At 43.6% G+C, this 19,555-nt stretch overlaps 1 pseudogene; it reads right to left on the bottom strand.

Moving 5' to 3' along the window:
- Nucleotides 1-584: 584 nt before the first annotated feature.
- On the bottom strand, nucleotides 585-10,375 carry LOC113885750 (annotated as a pseudogene).
- Between the last annotated feature and the right edge of the window lie 9,180 nt (nucleotides 10,376-19,555).

The following is a 19,555-nucleotide window of genomic DNA, read 5'->3' as shown; positions in this document are numbered from 1 at the left end:
TGTACATGTGATCTGAGGTGGGTCGTTCAGAGAACACCCTCGAACTCTGATGTCTTCAATCTTTTCTTTCCTTATTGGAGATGCCTTCAGGATATAAAACCCTAGGGCAGGTGGCTTGGACTCCCTCAGTAGGTGTAGAAGCCAGGAAGAAAGTTGTCAGGCTAAGACCATCAGAGAAGAAGGAAGGGAAAGAGTGAGGGTGTGAAATAGAGAACTGATGACTTCTGATTTCTTGGGTCCAGTCACATAGACCTTTGCATTTGCTCTGATTCTTGTGTCCTGGATTCTCAGAATCATTTCAATGAGTCTCCCTTTTTATTGAACCCAGTTGGAGGTGGGTTCCTCTCAACTGTGATTCAGATTTTGTTCTCTATCCTTCCGCATCATTGTACACCTCCCAGACACAAACAGAGGCACCTGTTTGTTTCAGCACCCTTATGAATGAAACCCTTTTTATTCTTTAATGAGAATAGGGTGTGCAGACCACCAAATACAGTTCACCAGCATCCTGGCCAGGAGTACCCTAAGTGTGATTTAGTGCTTGCTCGGAGTGGCCTTACTGATTCCTGAATGACTCCAAGCATTTATACTGCCTGTGCCAGGTCAATCCTGTCATTTCCTTGATCAAAGACTGAGAAATACAACTTCAGGAAGATGTCACCCAGGATCCAGGTCTCTCTAGATGTCCTCTCTGTGTTCTCTTTAATGGTGGTATAGCAGTGGCCTCTAGAATCCTGGAGGAGTCAGAGACACACACCAGTCAGCCTGAGCCCTTACCTGCGACTTCCACAAATATCCAGACCCAGCACAATTCTTGGTTTTATGTCCCTCTTTTGATAAGTATCAAGGGATTTTCGCATTAGCAGGGGATATGAGAGTTTTATCCACAACCAAAAAGGGCCAAGACGTGAGGTTCCCATGAGGAAGGGTGTGTCGGAGGGGAGGACTGGGAGTTGGGGATACAGAGGAATGATAAAGAACAAAGTCCTACTGTCGAGAATAAGGAAATATATTAAATATCCAGTCATAAATCACATGAAAAATAATAAGAAAAAGAATATGTATTTCTGTATGTGTATAACTGAGTCACATTGCTGTGCAGCAGAACTTAATGCAACACTGAAGATTAGCCACACTTCAATGGCAGAAAGTGAAGAGAAACTAAAAAGCCTCTTGATGAAAGTGAAAGAGGAGAGTGAAAATGTTGGCTTAAAGCTCAACATTCAAAAAACGAAGATCATGGCATCTGGTCCCATCACCTCATGGGAAATAGATGGGGAAACAGTATCAGACTTTATTTTTTCAGGCTCCAAAATCACTGCAGATGGTGACTTCAGGCTTGAAACTAAAAGACACTTACTCCTAGGAAGGAAAGTTATGACCAACCTAGATAGCATATTCAAAAGCAGAGACATTATTTTGCCAACAAAGGTCCGTCTAGTCAAGGCTATGGTTTTTCCACTGGCCACGTATGAATGTAAGAGTTAGACTGTGAAGAAAGCTGAGCACCGAAGTATTGATGCTTTTGAACTGTGGTGTTGAAGAAGACTCTTGAGAGTCCCTTGGACTGCAAGGAGATCCAACCAGTCTATTCTAAAGGACATCAGCCCTGGGTGTTCTCTGGAAGGACTGATGCTAAAGCTGAAACTCCACTACTTTGGCCACTGCATGTGAAGAGTTGACTCATTGGAAAAGACTCTGATCCTGGGAGGGACTGGGGGCAGGAGGAAGAGGGGATGACAGAGGATGAGATGCCTGGATGGCATCACCAACTCGATGGACATGAGTTTAAGTGAACTCCTGGAGATGCTAATGGACAAGGAGGCCTGGCATGCTGCAATTCATGGGGTTGCAAGAGTCGGACATGACTGAGTGACTGAACTGAACTGAACTGAATAAAATTTTTACAAAAGAAAAACAGTGTCCATAGTTCTCCTCTCTCCCTGTTTCTTTCCTTCTGACTCCTGCTCTTTGTTTTCTCTGCAGAGAATGCTGGTTCTCCTCCTGTGTCCCCACAATCCATACTTTATTTAAAAACTTTATTTTGTATTGGAACATAGCTGATTAACAAAATTCTTAGTTTCAGGTGGACAGTAAATGGACTCAACCATATATATCCATGTATCCTGGTCCCAAACATACCCCTCCCATCCAGGTTGTCATATAATTAAGCAGAATTCCCAGTGCTACATAGTAACTCGTTGTTGGTTATCCATCTTAAATAGAGCAGTGTGACCACAGTACGTTCTTGAAAACTTAACTCAGGAACTCTGGGAAGCCTCCTTCGGCCTGCACTCACCCTCTTTGGCCACTCCAGGCTTGGGTGGGTAATGTACTCTGGTTCCCCATCCCCGCCATCTGTCTGTAGCCCTCATCATCCCAAGTAAGTCCCCAGTGCCCCAATACAGAGCACCTTGGGATGCCATTTGCATGGAATCCAGTGCAGTTTTTCCTAGAACCAAGCAACCCTCCACATGGCTCCATGAGTTTACAGTTTTAGAATTCCTGAAATTCCCTCTCTTCCTCAAAGCCTTCTTTCAGCCCATCAGCCAGGTCTGAACTCCCACAGGGAGCTGACATGAAGCCTCCACCCTGTGCTGGGGCTGAGCAGTCACCTTGCACCCTTTATTCACATTAACATCCAGCCTCCCCACAGAGGGGTCGGGTATCCCAACTCACAAAGGGGGCACCCGGCCAGAGTAAGGGGAAGATGCATCCGAGAACTAGGGTGACCATGTAATTTATCATCCAAACCAGGAAAACTGCGAGAAGGAAAGGGAGACTGTTAATCCCTATGGTGAAAGGGCACACTGGGAGTGTCCCCAGTCATTCTCCTTGTCACATGACTTATTTCAAGGATCGCTGGAGCTGACTTTCTGTGTTCATCCTTCTGATAATTCAGATTGAACTGAAGCTTTTTGAACATTGAGGACCTGAGTGTTCCCCTCTCCTTGTGACTCCCACTATGTGAGCATGGCGTGGTGTCTCCACATTTATTTCAGGATGATCAGTGTCACAGACTGCCCTTTATTCTTAAACGGTTCATCTTGTGGGAGGCTCTGGCAGCCCCTGGGCTCAGCAGCATCTATAATAGTGTGAAATGACCTGCAAAGGGCGCCCTCCTCCCAGCAGCAGCACAAGGATTCCTGCAAGATCCTATTTGAGAACCACCTTTCAGGGTTCTCCCCTCAAATTGACAATGTAGGCTTGAGCTGGGACTGGGTAGTTGATGCCGTTGATGGTGAAGATAATAGAGGGCAGGGTACTGACCACAAAACATGCAACGTAGTGCTATTAGAGAGAGAGGGAGAGAGGTTGGCCCTGGAGATCCTTCTTGTGTGTGGAGACTGGGAGTGACCCTGGGACATGACCCTTCACCTCGGAACCCCTTGGCATGGCACCGATGAGTTTCTGGATGTTATTGACCAGTCTTCTTGGGCCAAGGATCAGTGATGTCCCAGTATCCACAAAGGGCTAACAGCAGCCAGAACAAGCAATAACCTTTCTTTTCATGGAGATGCTGAGACACAGTGTGACTAAGCAGGCATCAAGGTCATTCTGAGTTTCCCCAGAGATGCCCCCTTCCCGTCTGTCTTCTAAATAGCCCTTTGTCTCTTGCCCTCTTCCTTTACTCTCAACACGACATCTTCCTTGACATTCTCGAATGCAGTACTTGAATACACCAGGCTCTTTTGCACCTTGACACAAGCTGGTCTTCCTTCCTAGAGGAGCCCCCTCCCCTTTAACTAGCAAATTTCTTCTTATCTTCCAGATTCCAGCTTAATTGTCATGGTTTCAGGGAAGTCTTTCCCCTGGTGTTTATCAGTCTCCTTTCCTGACAGTCTCTTTGTAGATACTTCCTCATGTCTAGCATGTACCAAAGTCACAATTTACTGTATGTGTGTCTCATTTCCTGTTCATCTGCCTTCTTAGATGGGAGGGCGAGTTTTATTCTCATTACCTCCTTAAAGTGCCTGGCACACCGTGTATGCCCAAGGCTTCTCTGTTCAGTGAGTGAATGAAGACAGTGTGAATAATGAATGAAAAACATCCAGAGAGCTGTATTGTGTGGGGAACAAATAACGAGTCAGTTGCAGACTGAAGATGGAGGTTTGCGAGGGGAGCAGATTCTCACAGTGGTGGGATAGACAGGCTCCTCTGGGAGAGGGTGTCTGCCAGCACTGCTCCTACAACCAGCTCAGATGCTGAGACCCTGGCCAGGAAATACATGACTAGCCCACAGAAACTCCAAAGGACAGGTCAGCTTTTGTCTGAGGGTATCACACAGAATCCTATCAATTATGCCTCTTATCCTCGGGTCATTCCTGGATCCCAGCTTCCTGATTCTCTGTTATAGCCCCTGCCCCACTGTGTGCCCATGAACATAGGGTGTCTTTTTTATTAGTTGCTTTCACATCTTAAGACTCCAGCAAATCTCTCTACACTGCTCAGTAATTGCTCCCTTAGGAGACCAGTTCTCCCCATTTGCTCAGGATTTTCCTTGTTTTTAAACTGACATTTATCTGTACTGAGAACTTCCTATGTCTCAGGTAGCCCCGGACAGTTGGTCATCTTATACCTCTGTTCAGGCTGGAGAAATTCTCCCTGGTCCTCTGTTCACCACACTGTAGAGTCCTCTAACCATGCTCCATGCTTTACAGGGCAGTGGGTGCAATCCTCTTCCAGCTACACAGACCTCTCTGGACCGTTTTAGGACCCTGGTCAGAGCCCTGGTCAGAACGCCTGGGGATTATGAACACATTGGTTGTTTGTATATCTATCTGCTTGTGTGTTTGTTTGTATATGTGTTTGTATGTGTGTTTATATGTGTCTCTGTGAGTGCTTGTGTGTCTCTGACTAGATATGCATGTTTTTATGTATCTTTGTGTAGGTTTATATGTATCTGCTTGTGTGTTTCCAAGTGTCTGTGTGTCTGTCTGTGTCATTGTGGGTGGTGTATATGTCTGTTTGACTGTGTGTTTGAGAATGTATTTGTGTGTGTCTGCCTGTGTCCATGTACAGTAGCTGGAGCATTATTTGGGCTGACCCTCAGAGGGAGAGGCTTACCTGGCCATGTGTAACTCCAGTCTCTGGCGTGGATTAATGGTACCCAGTTGAGTGCTCCCTGGCAGTAGGATTTATCCACCCCACCAAACATCACCACACTACCTTTCGCCCTGCACGTGTAGGGAGAAGAGAGGGGGGGATCCTTGGAGGACAGTAACAACAGCACTGTCTGAGAGCTGTGCTGGTCCACCCATCCAGGCCCTAATAAGGTCCCCACATACAGATGCAGAAATCGAGTCTCGGAGCGATTAAGATCCAGACTGAGGTCTATTACTGGCTAATGAGTGGCACAGAGGAGGTTAGAATCTGAGTCACCTGGCTGGGTGCCACCCACTCTATCTTCTGAAGATGCCCTACCTTCTGCAACCTGAGTGCTCAGACACACTCAGAGGACATGATGCTGAAGCATAATGGCTTTCTCCTTGTCTAGCTTGTCATTTTTCAGGAAAATTAAAGCATGGGAGTTCTAAGGGTATGGGTTCAGGTCACCCAGAGTTGGCACCATTGACCTGTGACCTCTACTGTCCAAAGGGCCTCAACTCAGAAGGGACCCCACCTTTGTTCTCCCTGTCTTTAAATGCCTAATATTTATTGAACAAGAGGTCCCACATGTCTGTTTTGTGTCCCACACATTCATGTTTCACTGGCTCCTGCAAATTTGGTAGCTGGTCCTGGGCTCCCAGTGGAATGCTAATGAGGAAGGAAAGATATCCACCATCCTTCTCCTTCCTTCCTGATCAAATTCATAAGTAAATCATATTGCTTTTTCCTCCAATTTGTTTCCTGTTGCCTTCCATTAGTCTTCCTCCTCACTCACCCCCCTAGATCAAATTACTGGTTTTGAGCCCAGGAACAGGGTTGTGTTCCAATAAAAGGTTATTTATACAAGCCAGGGTTGAAGGCAGGTACAAGCCTGGGGCTATATTTATCCTGGCTTAGATTATCTCTCAGGATTCTTCTTTATCAAGTGTTCTATAATTTTCATGCAACTAAAAGCGTCTTACAGCTAATTTGGAGAAAGGGATTGTCCATCTCAGACTTACTTGCTCAAGTAGAAGGCAAAAACAGGCTCAGAAATGGCACCTTGATTCTTCAGGTTGGCAAAGATGGGGATAGCTCCAAAGAGGGATATGTTGGGGTAGTTCAAGCCCAAGATGCCATCAAAAGGTGCACCCTCACACCCGTATTCCACAACACTTAGACTGAACAGCTGGTCAGTACTTACAAGGTCCCCAATCTGTGGGAGAGAAGAATGTTCCCACTTAACAGATACATGAAGTGGGACTAGGACTGGGCTGGGGTTTTATTGCCATTAAATCCGCAGAGAAGAAATGAGGCTGGGCTGTGTCTTTGGTGGACCTCAGACGGTTAGACCAACCTGGGAGGGGAATTTGGGTTCCATTTGTGAGAAGCTGTGAATTTTAAAACATCTGCCCTTCTGAAAAACACCACCTGAGTGCGTCAAACTGGCCTTGTGGCTTCTGTCCAGGTGGGGCAACCAAGAGTCAGGCCAGGACCCATTGTGCGTGCCCCCTTGTGGACAAAATGAGTCGAGAGCAAGGTCGTCTTCTCTGGAATCACTATGACCTAATGACAGGAATGGACTGAATTCTCTGTAAGGTACTGTGGATTCTGCCTCTGTCCAGGAAGACAGAAGCCAAATCACAATCTTGCTTGCAGGGATATATGAAAATACAGTCTGGGAAATTCACTTTTGGGGATATGTGTGTATTTGTGTGAGTGTGTATGAGAGAGAAAGAGAGAGAGGGGAACTACACAAGCACTTTGGGGAGGCAAGCCATACATTTTATTAGACTCTCAAAGCCACTGTAGAGTGAGAACTCATTTATCAGGCCCTTTAATTTCTCTGGCCTCCAGTTTCCCACTATGGATACCTGAAGCCCTTGACTGCCCCCAGTGTCCCCAGATCAGTTTTGTCCTGTCCCTAACACCCTATAGCAACTTCAGTCATAAAAAGTCAACCCAGCTCCACTGTTTACCACATGTGTGACACAAGCAACCCTTGCTGTCTGCACCTCAGTTTCTTCATATGTCTCATGAGCTAACCACCTGCTGTGTGGGGTAGATGCAGGATTAAACCAATTATTACCTGAAAGTGCTTGGAACAGTCTGTGAATATAAAAGTGGATGATTTTTTCCCCTCTTCTCACTCCCAGCAAAATGAACCTTGATCTGCTCATGGGCAGAGTAGCTGCAAGTTCACACCTCAAGCCACTAGCTGGGTTAGCTAATCCGTTTGCTCATGTGTCACCACGGCACTGCCTCCCCAGGGACAGGATACTGTGGGTAAGATGGGCAATGTCTATGGGATTTAGGCTAGGAAGAGTCCTTCCAGATGGTCCTGCATCCATTTTACAAGAAGGGGTCACTCCATCGCCAGTCCTGACTCAGCTTCTCTTTACATGTTACTGGAACGGTGTCATAAACAAGAAATCCCTTCATGGTCCCAGATCCATAGGCGATCCTGAAGGTCTTTTGGGTAGGCCAAAAGGTGGAAGACTTGTAATGACTGAACCTAACTTGTCTAGCTGCAGACACGAGTGTCATCATGTGCCAAGGGTGGAAACAGGGCGGCAGGGCAAGTGAAGGATGGTCTGGGTAGAGGGTGTCTATTCTCATAACAGGCTGGACTGGGGCAAAAGAGGGAGGGCACCCACAAGTCAGATGAGCCTGTGTCAAAGATAACCTGGAATTCCTGAGGGGGTGTTCCAGTGGTGATGTTACCTACTTAGAGCATCTGCAGGGAGAAAGAGGGAGTGGGTTGGTGCAGAACTGGCTACCCTCTCTTCCCACACTGATATGTCCCTATGGGTGTCATATATCTCTTGAGATCACTTTCCAACCACTGTGAGGCTCACAGCCTTTGATCACAGAGGTGCTTGCATTTGATATTTTTTTTCCTGTGCTACATTGTATGCAGGATATTGATTCTATGACCAGGTGTTGAAGTGGTACCTCCTGCATTGTAAGTGCAGAGGCATAATCACTGGGCCTCCAGGAACATTGGACACCCAGGGAAGTCCTGGTGCCTTCATTTGAGAAACTCTGTAGTCTCTTCAAACCCAGCCTTAGCACCCCCTTCTCCAGGAGGCCTTTCTTGATCAACCTCAGCCACTCCCTCTAAACTCAGACCACATTCAATGAACACCACACAAGTGACCCTTTCATTTGACATGTATTTACACTTTGCCTATCTCTCAGGCTGACATGAGCATTCTTGAAACAAAATAAGCCCTTTTTCTAATCTAAAAACAGTAACCACTGTGTTAGATTCTGATGGCCTTACACAGAATACGGGTTCATTAACTTTTTACTGCTGTGGTTCTTGCGTCTGTCCAAACTGAATTACTCTGCCTGGTTATTCACAATTGCTTTGCAGTTGGTTCTACCTACTGATCAGAGATGGTTCACTCTTCATCTATAATTAGTTGACTCCCTTAGTTCAGAAGGAGCTGCTGCTGCTGCTGCTAAGTTGCTTCAGTCGTGTCTGATTCTGTGCAACGCCATAGACAGCAGCCCATCAGGCTCCACCATCCCTGGAATTCACTAGGCAAGAACACTAGAGTGGGTTGCCATTTCCTTCTCCAATTCAGGAAAGTGAAAAGTGAAAGTGAAGTCGCTCAGTCGTGTCCAACTCTTAGCCACCCCATGGACTGCAGCCTACCAGGCCTCTCTGTTTTGGGGGTATTTCCAGGCAAGAGTACTGTAGCGGGTCGTCATTGCCTTCTGCTCAGAAGGAACAATCTCCCTCAAACTAATGACACATCTTTGACACAGAAATGGATGTTTACCTGCCACCTGGTAATTTCTGGGCCCAGTCACCAAGACAAGAGTTGAGGATGATAGTGCCTTCTCCTCTGCGTTCCTTTGGCCCAGTGTTTCTGCCTCTTGCAGGAGCCCCAGCCCCAACACCCCACGAGGCATCTCCAAATGGGCCCCAATGTTAAGCTAGAGCACCAGGGGGCGCTGTGGAGCACCATCCTCCCAAAACCCTCACATCCATGATGTTCCTCAGGGGGTGAATAGTTATATTTGAGCCACAAGAAGAAATCTGAGACAGTCTGTAAGCATGTTCCCTGAGGAAATTGTTCAGTGAAAGTGGTTTTTTTGTTTTTTTGTTTTTTTCACTTAAGGTATTTCTCATGATCTTCACTTGCGTTAGAGGTATTCTTTCGCTGAACATTTGACAAAGAAAACAAAGAAGATGCTCCATTTAGCTGTCAGTGTTGAGGTATAACTGTAATTGTAATGGCACTGTGTATTTTCTAATCATTTTTATGAATCATCTTATTATAAGAATTTTATGCATATTCCACGGCAAAGACATAGGTTTGAATAAAGCTTCTCTTCTGTAATGTTAGGTAAGCCATATGACAATGCGGGGTCTCAGTCTCCCCTTTGGTAAAATGGTGGAATGTAATGATTCAAACCCTCCAAATAGGATATCCTGGGGATAAGTGAAGTGGTGGATATAAGGTACCTGATAAATAGGAAGTCACAACAATGACAACCATTAGCATTGCTGTTGTCACCCCACTGTATCCTTCTCATAGAAGCTCAGGGATGGAGGTAGAAGGGGAATTCCTATCCTATTTTACAAGGGAGGAATTTGAAATGCAAGAGGTTTGTGAATTGGCTGTGGTCACACTGCTTGTCAGATATAAAACACTGTATAAGTAGCTCTCCCAATCTTTGTCCAAGTTAAAAGAGAAGAGATAGTTGAAAGAAGAATCCAGGAGATAGGGAGCAAGTTCAGGAAATGTAGAAAATTAAGAGAAAAGTTAAAAGAAAGCACCACAGAGAGAAACACACAGAGACTTCCAAAGGGATGGAGAGATAAACGATAGTGATACAGAGATGCAGACATAGACATATACACACTGAAGTAGAGAGGGAACAAAGAGGACATGACAAATAAAAGGTAGAAAAGTGCTATTCCACAGGACCACACCTACATCTGCATTGACTGTGCACTGAACAATTGCAAGGATTTCCAATTTCAATAGATCATGACATGACTGGACCCCAGAGTTGGGCAACTATGAAAACCTACACCAAGAACCTTGGGTCCCACAGTTCCTATAACAAGGTACTTATCAATAAGTAAGGGTTAAACTTTAAGATTGTCGGGGAAATATTCCATTCTGTTCTAAACATGATGAGTAGAAGAATAATCAGATGAAAAGAAAAATCACAGAAAGGAAGATGATGTGGCTTACAGTCTCCATACTTACATGACTCTGCAATCTGAGAAGGCCACCAGGTCGAGGAGCACAAGCCACTTCATGCTTCTTTCCTGGCTCCAAGTATTCAGAGCAGTCCTGGTTCTTAGCATGTAGTGGTGACCAGGAGCCGCTAGGTATATATGCTCTGACATGCCCTAGTTTTAGGCCACTAATAGGTCTGAAAAAAATCAAAAAAGTCTCGATATAATCTTTACCTTCATCAGTGTCCTTGGCGAGTGGACTTTGAACCTTCACAGAATACAGAGAATTGAACTGTAATCTCTTCCTTGAAGCTTGGCTGGAAAATCAAACTTGTGTACACGGACATCTAAGAAGATGGAGAACCTTGCCTACTTAGAGAAAAAACCTGCTAAGAACATCATAAAAATGGACACTAAGGTCCAAGCTCGACATTCGTGTTTTCATGTCATCTTCCTAGCCACTTCATGAGATATGCATTGCTGTCTTCATTGGAGAGGAGATTGCTAGGAAGATAAGTTGTCAAATGACAAAGTGAAGACTTTCAGGGACAGCCCAGGGACACACAATGGGCTTTAGGTAGTGGGTCTAATGGCAGACATCAGGGGCACCTATGATGCCAGTCTGAAACAAAGATTTAGGGCAAAGCAGTACTTCAATTCCATGGTTTCAGTATTGGAAGAAATGTCATATGCATCCAAAATGTATTTTATAGCATCCAAAAAATGTACAAGGAAGAACCATGTGTTAGTCTCTGGGTTAAAGGCTTCAAAGTCAAAGTTGATCACGACAAAAGTAGTCTTTATCTTAAGAGAGCTAGCAGTCTAGTTATCACAAAATCATGGCCCCAGGAGGCAGAGGATATGATACTAGGACTAGGTGGCCATGTTGAACCCTGGGCCACACAGGCCTTACCACTGGGAGCAGCCTTTCCTTCACTTCACCCATGCTGGAAAGCAGGCCAGTTGGCCATGTTTTCAGGAGAATTGGAAGTTTGGATATTTATGTACAATCTACTGATTTTAATGCTAGCAACTAATTTTTTTCCCAAAAAACAGTGGGAATGAAATCTCCACAGCAATGTGCTGGAATCAGCCTTCAGTCTCTGCAGATTTTTATTTCTTGCCTAGAGTTGGGAGTGCAGTGGGGACAGAGAAGAATTTAATTCATGTCTGTTGATTTACAAAGAGACTTAATGCATACTAAACATGTGTGTTTCCTTTCTATTTATAAAGAAAGATCACAAGGGACATACAAACCAACAAAATTTAACTGCTGAAGATAAGTGGATATATTTCTGATATAATTTCCCCATAGTGTCTATGTCATGAAAAATTTTGTCTGCCAAACAAAACATATAAAAAAATAATTTTGAAATGTCTTCCCAATCAAAGAAGACAAAACAACTGTGGCAGCCAAAGTAAAGACAATCGTGTTTAATAAGTCATCCAGGACTCCCAGGGCCTATTGCTGCTTGAGATCTATCCATGCCTGTCCCTTGAATACAACAGGAGCCTCTCCTGTTACCAGGTGTGTTTAGATGGAGCACTGTGACTTAATCCTCATTTTTACATGTTTAAATTCAGTTCTCATGGTTAAATCCCAACAGGGGGAATATGACATCATTGACAAAGGATACACATATATGCCTTTTGAACTATGGCATTAAAGAAGACTCTTGAGAGTCCCTTGGACTGCAAGGAGATCAAACCAATCCATCCTAAAAAAAATCAGTTCTGAATATTCACTGGGAGGACTATGCTGAAGCTGAAGCTCCAATTATTTGCCTACCTGATGGGAAGAACTGATTCATTGAAAAAGACCCTGATGTAGGAAACATTGAAGGCAGGAAGAGAAGGGGAAGACAGGATGAGATGGTTGGATGGCATCACCAAGTCAATGGACATGAGGTTGAGTAAGATTCAGGAGTTGGTGATGCTTAGGGAAGCCTGGCATCCTGCAGTCCATGGCATTGCAAAGAGACAGACATAAGTGAAAGGTCTGAATTGAACTGAACAAATTAAGAAAGAGACTGATAATTCTAATTGCATCAAGTTGGTGACTAGCTGCCCATACAACACATTACTTAAGTGGCTTTAAAATTCAGAATTATGACTGCATTCAGAGTGGAATATCTTCTAAGGAAAAACAAAAATACTGCCCATCCAAAACAAAACCAAAGGAAATCAAAAGAAAAAGAGGAAAGAAACCTAAAACTATATTCAACAACTTATTGTTCCTCATAACTTATGTTATTGTGACAGAATCATATGCATGTTAACAGGTAAAAGCAAGACAATAATTAATACTAATGTTCTGAAGTAAGCCTTTCAGTGGCTAGAAAAAGAGGTTCACACATAACATAAAGAAGTTTAATTCAAACCCTGCTGTCTTACATCTTGAACTGAAAGCATAAGTTTGTACCAACTAATTATATTTATTTTATTTTTTAAGGAAAATCTGTACTTCCTACTCTGACCAACAGAAAGCCTACAAGCAATGACAGCTTGATAACAGTGACAATTCTGAGGTCTAACAAGTAGCTTCTAAATATGTTTCCCATCAGATGATGCATGGATTCTTAAAGAGATGGCTGATTTCAGGACTAAGGAAATGCACAAAATAATCTTGGGAATCGTGGAGGACTAGAAAGCTAGGGCACTTCGAAGCCCAGTGGGAACTGGACAGAAAGTTTTGGAATCCAAATGAAAAGGATCTACCAGTTTGTTGGACAGAATGATGTTTCTGCTTTTCAACACACTGTTTATGTTTGTCATAGCTTTCCTGCCAAGAAGCAAATGTCCTCTGATTTCATGGCTGCAGGCACCATCCACAGTGGTTTTAGAGGCTAAGATGAAGAAATCTGTCACTACTTCCAACTTTTTTCCTTCTATTTGCAATGAAGGATGGGGCTGGATCCCATGATCTTAGTTTTTTAATTTTCAATTTTAAGCTGGCTGAATGTGTCCAAATGTTAATAGGCAACATCTGATTTGTCACTGTGATAGATTGCTAGGGCACCAACTCATTATTCTGAGCACTGAGAAAGGAAAATAATCATCAATATTTATGCTATTTTTGTTTCTATTAAGCATAGGTTATGTAACTACAAACAGTTCCAGGAAAACAAGCTAGACTGTCCCTTCTGGGGGTGATGAAAGAGTGATGGAGAGCAGCTATAATACAGATGAAGCCTCACTCACTGGCTTGCTGCTCACCTCCTGCTGTGGAGGTCTGGTTCCTAATAGACCAAGGACTGGACTGGTACTTGTCCTGACCCACTGTGCTGGTATTGTGGACTCCTGCACTAAACCACTCACTGTGCTGGTGTTGTGGACTCTTGCTCTAAACCCAATAGTGGGACATTCTGTAAGACAAACCACTCTGCTTCCGCCCAGTTTCTGAACAAATAAATGACATTAAAATTGGGAGAGGGACAGCTATTTAGTCTTAAAGGAGAACAACCAAGTGCAACATATGACTACATTCTTTCAATAAATTCTGAAAACTGCTTTTTGAGAATCAGGGAAATTTGTACATAGACTGGATATTAGATGTTAATTTTATTGGGAACACATGAGCATTTTTTTCACATCCTACCATTTTACCCCAAACACTCATTATGTATATTTTGTGAAGTGTTCATCTTGTCCCTAAAACACTTCAGGAAAAATGAATAAGGAGTAAAATAGAGAAGAAAATGACAGTCTGTCTTGATTTAAAAACAGAACTGCATAGCTGCTATGGATTGAATTGTGTCCACTCTTGACTCCCAATGTGATGGTATTAGGAAGTAGGGCCTTTGAGAGGTACACAAGTTGACATGGGGTTTTGATAGTGGCCCCTCATGATGGGATTAGCCTCTCCCTCTTTTGCTCTCTTATATTCTCTCTTCCTCCTTCCCTTCCCCCACAACAAATGAGAACATAGCGAGAAAGACCTGAGGCAAGTCAAGAATGTCTTCACCGGGAACTCAATTGTCCACCACCTTGATGTTGCACAGTCTGTGGTCTATGACAACCTGTGGGACTAAGAGGTTAGTTTTGTAGTTATTGATACTGAATGATGAAATGTAGGGTTCATGACCCTCTTCTTTCTTATATTTGTTATGTTTGAAATTGTTTTGTAGTAAGAAGTTTATAGAATGAACTTTCTGTCTTGTGATACCCAAAGGGGACCAGAATAGAAGATTCAGGCATGTCCCTGATGAGTGAGTGTTTGGAGGACCACATACTCCTTACTCCAACTCTTCTCTTGCCATCTGAAAACCACCCCCCCCATACCTGAAAACCTTACCTCCAACCCTAACTTCATCTCCACTCCCCTGCTAAGCTACTGAGTCATCTAGTTGGAGATCTAGATGATTCAGGAGAGGGTCTGTGAGGAGAAGGAATTCAGACATTTTTAGAAAGAATGATCTTGGCAGCCTCCTTGGTTTTCCCTTCTTTATTGCCATCTGCAGGTGAGGGATAGGGCCTGGGTAGAGAGGAATCCACAAGTGAGACTGCATGGATATTTGCAAGAGAAGGGAGGAGGAATTCACAACCCAATAACCAGGAGGTAGGCAGCTTGCACAGGACCCAGGAGGGAAGGAAGAACCACTAGGAAAGAATAGTGCCTACCTGAGGGCCAGACCTATCTGAGTCTTCCTGTTAAACTTGGAGGTTGTATCCTTCCTGCTTTAATTTCTGCTCCAGATGTGGAGGGGATAGAGCTGTACTCACTGCTAATGAGTCACAGGGAGAGGGACAGCCTCCCCCAGGAACCTTGGATTCCACTCTAACTGTGGGTATCATCCCAAGCCAGAGAGCAAATGGCAGGTCATCCAAAATATGATCTACTTTAAATAGTATTTAAAATACTACAAAATTTGTCTAAGAGTCCTGGCATATCTTGTTCCCAGTGTTTTTTAGGAGAGATAAACAGTTAGGCTAATTTGGGTTCTGCTGAGGATTCTACAAGCTTCCCCATTGGTAACTTCTGACTTATAACTACCCGATCTCATCCCTCAGAACCCAAATGATGGTAAGTTCCAGTGGGCAAGGCCTCTAAAGTCCTCTAAAGTTGGAGTCCTCCAACTCCACACAGTTGGCTGTGTGCCAACTGGTTTACAACTCTCAATCCTGAGCCCAGGACCCATGAACATCACCAGACAGTTACAGCCCCCTGCCCACCAGAGGCAGCCTCCGCATCATCAGCAACACCCACCTCGGAGCCACTTGTCCACTGATTGGCACTGAGCCTCAGTCTGGAACAAATATTCTGGAGCAAGTCCAGTCTCCCTCATCCAAGAGGTGGGAAACTGAACCATGGGGTGTATGACTCACCTAAGGCTGCAGGTAAGTTAGTGAAGACTTGGGACCCAGGAACTCTGGTTCCCAGGCTAGGAGACTTCCAGGAAGGGAAAGATGAGAGAAAGCTCAATTGCATCCACTGCTGGGTAGCTCTCAGATGTCTGCAAGCACCAGAGTGGAAGTTCCATTCCCTTTGCCACTCAAGTCTGCTTCCAATTTTATCAGCAGACCTGCCTCCATGTAGCAGCAGGAAAGCAACATTCAGGGCTGTTTCTTTTGGGTTCCAGGCACAGTGGGGGAGCCCCAGCTGTAGTGACCCCAGGAGGCAGTCCTGCAGGTGGTGACTGACTCACTCCCAACTCAGAATCCAAAGAGCTCCTGCTCCTCATTCACACAACACAGACCCTGGGTGACTGGATAACATGCACCTGCAGTCAAGCGAGAAGCATTCCTTTCTCAGCCTTCTGGCAACTTAGATACGTGTCTTATGTTTCTTCAGAGAACCCCTGGCTGACCGAGGGTAGGGTCTAAGACTAGCCTGGATGAAGCAGATGTGTTCCCTCTTTGATGCTCAAAATAGACCTTGGAGATTCAAAGGCCTTGAGAGGGTTACAATCACACTTATGTTTTTTTGGGACTTCACTTGATAAATCTGGTTGGAGTAAAAGGACAGAAACACAGGACAAGGCTGGACATCTCTGGGTCCCAGCTGATTGTGAGTTGAGTTCCATCCACCAGGCTTAAAAGTCAGGTGCTAATGTTATTCACAAGCCACCTTTGAAGAAGGAATAGAGGAAAGAGTTTTTGGGCAGATAGTAGTGTGGTCAAAGGGCGATGAGAATCACATGGGGCAAGATGAAACAAGAGTCATTACTTGCTTCTTTGCTCTATCAGTTCCTTGGCATTTCTACTCCTGAGAACAAGTACATGGAAATAGAGGCATTGGTGGTGCTCCTGGCACCTGATGCTCCTGGGGATAACCAGTTTGTGTTCATGTCCCTGAGTCCAGAGCATATTCAGCCTCGTATTAGCCCCAGGTTCTCCCTTCTTGGGAAGGCTGACATGCCTCATGGCTGCTAACTCACAACTGAAGCATGGGATGAGGTCATGGTGGTTGACCCATAGGCCAAGTTCCAAGCATGGAAGGAAGATTGGCAGTGGAAGGGTAGCCATTTATGAAGCTTTGTTACCTTGATCCTTAGCAGGGGCTACTTCCCACATCTACAATGATTTTCTCCCAGAATTTGCTTGGCCAGGTCCTTCTCAACATTTAGCATCATCTCAAATGAGTCTCTCTCAGGCTTGCTTTCCCTGGCCACTGCACTCTCACAAGCACAGACCCTGATACAAAAAGTGCCTATAGACACTTCCCTCCATCAATACTATAATTACAGTTACCAAAGTGGAAAGGTGGGAGAGGGATAAATTGAGAGTTTGAGATTACTATATGTATACTACTTTATTTAATAGATAATCAACAAAGACCTACTTTACAACACAGGAATTATGCTCAATAGTTGTAATAACCTGTATGGGAAAAGAATCTAAGAAAGAATGGGTACATGTATATGTATAAGGGAATTAATTTCCCATACAACTAATATTAATACAATACTCTAAATTAACTATACTCCTATATAAATTAAAATCTGAATTTTGAAAAATGCTTATCTAGACTCTCATGGAGTTCTTTAGACTCACAGGATTCCAGATATGATCCTGGAGATGGCAGAGTGGGTGTAGAAATTGAGACATTATCTGAGGTTGCATTTTCCTGAGCTGTGGTGTCTTTTTGCTTCTAGTTTCACCTTTGATTTGTCTTTGGAGGATCTAATACAAAGGTCTGAGACACCAGTTCAGTGTTATTTGAAGGATGAGAGGGAAGTGCTAGTGGGAGAGTGAAATCCCAGCTCCCTAGTCTTGGGTTGGGGCACGTTTGAGGCACAACTTATGTCCCAAGTTTCCTATGAAGATAGGCTGTAGTTTCCCTCTCCAGTACTTGTATGATATCAGACCCAGCCTGGTTCATCATTTTTCATATCCTGCTAGCCCTGAGACCTCACTGATTTCTCTCTGAGAATATTTTTAATATAAATTGATTTACTTTAATTGGAGGCTAGTTACTTTACAATATGGTAGTGGTTTTGCCATACATTGACATGAATCTGGCCCAGGCATACATGTGTTTCCCATCCTTAACCCCCCTCCCACCCTCCTCCCCATCACATCCCTCTGGGTCATCCCAGTACACCATCCCCAAGCACCCTGTCTCATTCATCAAACCTGGACTGGCAATCCATTACACATATGATAATATACATGTTTCAGTGCTATTCTGTGAAATCATCACCCTCTCCCACAGAGTCCAAAAGACTGTTCTATACATCTATGTCTCTTTTGCTGTCTCGTATACAGAGTTATCATTACCATCTTTCTAAATTCCATGTATATGCATTAGTATACTGTATTGGTGTTTTTCTTTCTGGCTTACTTCACTCTGTATAATAGGCCACAGTTTCACCCACCTCATTAGAACTGATTCAAATATATTATTTTAATGGCTGAGTAATACTCCAGTGTGTATATGTACCACAATTTTCTTATCCATTCATCTGCTGATGGACATGTAGTTTGCTTCCATGTCCTGGCTATTATAAACAGTGCTGCGATGACCATTGGGGTACACGTGTCTTTTTCAATTCTGGTTTCCTCAGTGTGTATGCCCAGCAGTGAGACTGCTGGGTCCTGTGGCAGTTTTAGTGCCAAATTTTTAAGGAATCTCCACACTGCTCTTCAGAGTGGCTGTACTAGTGTGCATCCCTACCAACAGTGTAAGAGGGTTTCCTTTTCTCCACACCCTCTCCAGCATTTACTGTTTGTAGACTTTTGGATAGCAGCCATTCTGATTGGCCTGAAATGGTACCTCATTGTGGTTCTGATTTGCATTTCTCTGATAATGAGCTATGTTGAGCAACTTTTCATGTGTTTGTTAGACATCTGTATGTCTTCTTTGGAGAAATGTCTGTTTAGTTCTTTGGCCCATTTTTTGATTGGGTCATTTATGTTTCTGGAATTGAGCTGCATGTGTTGCTTGCATATTTTTTAGATTAATTATTTGTCCATTGCTTCATTTGCTATTATTTTCCCCCATTCTGAAGGCTGTCTTTTCACCTTGCTTGTAGTTTCCTTTATTGTGCAAAAGTTTTTAAGTTTAATTAGGTTCCACATGTTTCTTTTTCCTTTTATTTCCAATACTCTGGGGGTTGGGTCCTAGAGGACCCTGCTGTGATTTATGCTGGAGAGTGTTTTCCCTATGTTTTCCTCTAGTAGTTTTATAGTTTCTCGTCTTACGTTTAGATATTTAATCCATTTTGAGTTTATTTTTGTGTATGATGTTAGAAAGTGTTTTAGTCTCATTCTTTTACAAATGGTTGACCAATTTTCCCAGCCACACTTGTTAAAGACATTGTCTTTTCTCCACTGTGTATTTTTGCCTCCTTTGTCAAAGATAAGGTGTCCATAGGTGCATGGATTTATCTCTGGGCTTTCTATTTTGTTTCACTGATCTACGTTTCTGTGTTTGTGCCAGTACCATACTGTCTTGATGACTGTAGCTTTGTATTAGAGCCTGAAGTCAGGCAGGTTGATTCCTCCGGTTCATTCTTATTTCTCAAGATTGATTTGGCAATTCTAGGTTTTTTGTATTTCCATATAAATTGTGAAATTATTTGTTCCAGTTCTGTGAAAAATACCGTTGGTAGCTTGATAGGGATTGCATTGAATCTATTAGATTGCTTTGGGTAGTATACTCATTTTCAATATATTGATTCTTCTGATCCATGAACATGCTATATTTCTCCAACTATTAGTGTCCTCTTTGATTTCTTTCACCAGTGTTTTATAGTTTTCTATATATAAGTCTTTTGTTTCTTTATGTAGATATATTCCTATGTTTTTTATTCTTTTCTT

The sequence above is a fragment of the Bos indicus x Bos taurus genome, chromosome 29 (assembly GCF_003369695.1).
Source record: "Bos indicus x Bos taurus breed Angus x Brahman F1 hybrid chromosome 29, Bos_hybrid_MaternalHap_v2.0, whole genome shotgun sequence".
Classification (NCBI taxonomy): Eukaryota; Metazoa; Chordata; class Mammalia; order Artiodactyla; family Bovidae; genus Bos; species Bos indicus x Bos taurus.
This window is presented reverse-complemented; position numbering and strand designations above follow the sequence as displayed.